A 4,384-nucleotide genomic window follows, 5' to 3' on the forward strand; every position below is an offset into this window, starting at 1 on the left:
CCTCTACAGACACATACACTTGTAAGGAGGTAGCCCACAGCAGGGTGTAGACCACAGTGGGGGTGTAGACCACAGGGGGTTGGTTCACGGGCCAAGCTCCCTGCTGCCATTCTCTCCCCTCCCGCCGAGGTCATAGATGTTCTGGGGGAGAGCTTCTCTCTGTTCGTTTCCCATGTCTCTTGTCTTCCCTTGTCTCCTAAGAACTCTAAGAAGGTCTCTTTGGCCAAACACTAATGATCTCATACACATGCAGATCTTTTTACAGTTTACAAAGTGAACTTCCACACGCACACTCTCATTTAGTCCTCCGGGGCGGCGGCCCTCACATTATTTCCCCTTTTTCAGAGGAGGAAAACTGATGCCTGGATACACGGAATGACTCTTGCACCTTAGGGGCCGAGTCATGTCTCCAGGCCTCCCAAGTGTCCCCGCAGTGCTTTTGGAGACTGTGCTGCGTGTGTGGGATGTGCCAGAAGGGAGGAGAGTCTGCAGCAATGTGCAGAAAGGAGATGCTCTGTTGGCCGGTCTCCCTGTCTGGCTGCTGAGCCTCCCAGGGGGAAAGTGGGGCGGGCTTGAACTTTGGTTTTTCAGAAGCTATTCGAATGCACTGCCCACACAGTCTGTGAGGGAGAGCTCTTTCCAGCTTCCCCGCTCAGCCCTCGGGCGCCCAGGGACGCCTGTCCTATCTGCAGAGCAGTGGCATGTCATGCGTGGCTGGGAGGAGAGATGGGATGGGAGTGGGGGGAGGAGTGGGCTGGGCTGCTGCTGGGCCCCCATTGTCATCCTGCCAGCACTGACTCCAGGGTGACCCAGGGATGCCAGGTAGGCTAGCAGAGGGGAAGGCCTATAGGGCGGGACCCCAGAAGTCCGTGGGCCGGGGGACATCCCCACCTGACAGTCTCCTGTCCCACCCTCTGCAAGGAGACAGCTATTGGGCAGAGAAGGGAAACAAACATCCACTGTGCGTCAAGTTCACATCACATTCCAACCTCACAACACGTCGCAGATGGGAAAGTCAGAGATGTGACCCTCTATATCACTGCAAAGCCCAGAGTCTTCCCTGGTGGGGGACCAGGGAGTGCTGTTTCTACCAAGCTGGGCTTGTTAAGAGATGTATAGAAAGAAAATTGGCAAGGGAGGCAGGCGGGGGACACCAAATGGTTTTGCAGAGAATTTTTAGAAGGGCGCAGACAGGGAGCAGAAAAATTAGGACGGCCCAAAGTGCACACACATGTAGGCTCCCTACCCAGCTAGTGAGCGCCAGCCACGTGCCCACGTTCCCTCTTACCTGGCTCCCCTCTTCTATCTGCCCATCTGTCCGTGCCCTTTCCTGGGGCTCCCACGGTTCTGTGTATTGTTCCCTGGGGTCCCATACAGACACTCATCTATAATCCATCCCCTTCTTCCAACCCTGAGGAGCAAGACAAATGCCTTCAAAACTGAACATTTCAGATTCTGAAACACAATCCCATGTCTGGGAGTGGGGGCGCAATATGATGGTCTCTGAGCAGACAGCTGGCCCTACGTTGTTTACGCTGTTATGTCTCCTCTGTGAAGTTGTCCTTGATTCTTTGGGCAAGGTTCCTCCTCTGCCCCAGCCCATACCAGCCTGTATTGCTTTGCAATATGACTATTTCTCTGCATCTCTCTCTCCCACTAGATGGTGAGCTACACGTGAATAGGGAATGAGACTTAAGTCCCAAAGATCTAGGACAATCGGTGGGATATATCAGATGCTCAACAAATGTTTGTGGAAGGGAGAAACAATCATAATTACATCTACTATTTATTGAATTCCTGTTATGAGTTAAGCCCTATGCCTTGGCATACATTATCTTTAATATATACAATAACCACACAAGACCAATTTCAGTGTCTTTGTTTTACAGATTGCAAAAGTAGACTCGGGAAGGCTGTCATTTGCCCAACGTCAAACAACCAATAAAAGGAGGTTTTATGAATCAAGGTATCCCTAAGAAGCTTCTAGCTTGGTCTATGACATCAGGGGCTCCAACCTTGACATTCATTGCTCCCTTCTCTTTCAGACTCAAACAGGCACAAAATTCCATGATCCTGGCTCCTATCTGTCAAGTCAGTCCCCTCCTCTGTCCCTGCTGCCACTGCCTCAGTCTAAGCCCGCATCATTCATCACCAGGATCAGCCTGCAAATTGGGGTTCCTACCTCCAGATTTTGTCCCACTGTCCATCCTCCACTTGGCTGTCCAAGGGATCGTTCTGTATCACAGACCTGCTGATTTCTCTTTCCTCTGCCATGTTCCACATTGCCCTGTAGTTTCAGGACAGGCCGACTACTAGGAGGGCATTCAGAACCCAGTGCCTGCCTCCTTCCGGCACATCACCTGTAGCCCTGGCAACTCGAAGTTCTGGCCTCTCACCCCTGAACTCTGCACAGGTGTTACCCTGCCTGAGAAACCGGAAGCCCCTTCTCGCTCTCCGCTGTCATCTTATCCCTGGACCCTCAGCTCAAGCAGCAAAACAAACCCTCCAGGCAGCCGCAGCTCTAACCTGGGTTAGACAGACAATATCCTGTCTCTTGTCACCTGTCCCATTAGATCGTGAGCTCCCTGAGGGCAGGGCTTGTGTTCCATCCATCTTTTGCGCCCAGAGTCCCGGCTATTATTTGGCATAATAGATGTTCAGAAAAGCCTTCTTGAAACCTCTTGACCTCATCCATTTCCCTGGTTCCTTGAAACTAGTTTGGCCCTGTTCTCCTGACTCCTCCAACACACCCAGTTCTTTAGCCATAGCCCTCTCCCCTGCCCTCCCTGTCCCTTCTCTGCCTCCGCATGGCCTCTGTGTCCCCTGTGTTGTCATGCACATGGATTATGGAGCCAGGCGGCTGGCTGTCCCCGTAGCCTGGAGGGGACACCCCTTTAGCACCAGGCAGTTTTCTTTTTCTGAAGTGCGTGCGCCCAGGAAATCTGCATGCCCTGGCAGAGAAAACAGGTAGCAGAGCTGGGAGGCCCTCTGTGGTGTGCCCCTGCGGACTGCCCACAGGTCACTCTCCCGCAAGGGCCCAGGGTCTTCCTTCTTCTCCGTGTTGCAGGCCGGGTGCAGGCTGGTGTTGGAGGGTAGACGGTAGGTTGCCATGAAAGGGGAACCTCAGGCCCATGTCTTCCAGAAAGGAAACACATCCACACTGTGGGCCACCCTCCTCAAGAGACCCCCACCCCCGGGAGGACCCCCAGACTGTAGAGGCCATTCCCACTGGCAAGGCAGAGGACACAGATCTCTTTGATGTGGTGCCCATACGATCTGCAGTACCACCTGCTCTAAGATCCCTTGGGAGGAAGCAGGGCTGGGCGGGGCCCAGATGGAACAGGTGTGCCCTTCACTCCATCCCAGTTCTCCTTTGATCCCTGAAGTTAGATGGTGTGGTCATTGGCTTGAGTCCTAATCACGATTTGCCTCTAAGTCTTTGTGGAACTGTGGGCCAGTCCCATCTCCTTTCTGGGCCTCAGTTTCCCCTTCTGTAAAATGAAAGCGAGACCAGCGCTAGCTATTCTGTAAGGTTTCTTGGATGAATTGCAATTGGCCGGGAGAGTTTCATCCCAAAAGGACAAACTGAATTACCTTCTGGGTAGGAAGTGGCAGTGATGGCCAGCAGTGAGGCTTCACTGAGGCTCTTGGGGAGGAGGGGAGCCAGCCAGGTGGGAGCTTTGTCCCAAAACGTAAGTGACAAGTCCCACCGGAGGGAGAGCCCTAGCTCTACTGTTGCCAAGGACACGAAAGGCAAATATGGCCAACAGGACCAGTCTTTGCACATTAGCTCCTGGGGTGCCAGGGGCTGGAATCGGTGGGAAAGCTACCTTTGGACAAAAGTGCTGTCAGCAAATCACCCCTGGTGGTCTGGTCCCAGTCCTGGGGTGCTCCGGTCCAGAGGGTCTCCTGGCCTAGTCAAGGTTCTCTGGGCCAGCCCCAGACGGCTGGCAGGGGCCGGGCCTAGGAACGAAACCGGAAGAAGCCCTTGGACCCTGGTTCCCAGAGTGGGAGAAAGGGGTGGGCACTCGGGCAGAGGGAGCCCTGGGGATTGGCAGCGGCTGTGGGCAGGGCGGGAGGCACGGGGGAGGAGTCAACTTGTACACGTGAAAAACTCTGGCGGGGGCCGGGTTTTTCCCTTCCTCCTCCTCCTCCCCCTCCCTCCTTTTCCCCACCTTCCTCCAACCCTCCCTTCCCCTCCCCTTCTCCCTCCTCCTCCTCCTCCTCCTCCTCCTCCTCCTCCTCCTCCTCCAGCTCAGGTTGCAGCTCCTCTGGGGAGCCGCTCACCTTTCCGGAGCAGGGGAGGCAGCCCCGCGCGGGGGGAAGAGACCCCAGCAGGGCGCAGGGCACCGGCGCCCAGCTGCGCGGCACCCCGGCCGTCGCG

This window comes from Hyaena hyaena, unplaced genomic scaffold, assembly GCF_003009895.1.
Source record: "Hyaena hyaena isolate Hyena2069 unplaced genomic scaffold, ASM300989v1 scaffold_28, whole genome shotgun sequence".
NCBI lineage: Eukaryota > Metazoa > Chordata > Mammalia > Carnivora > Hyaenidae > Hyaena > Hyaena hyaena.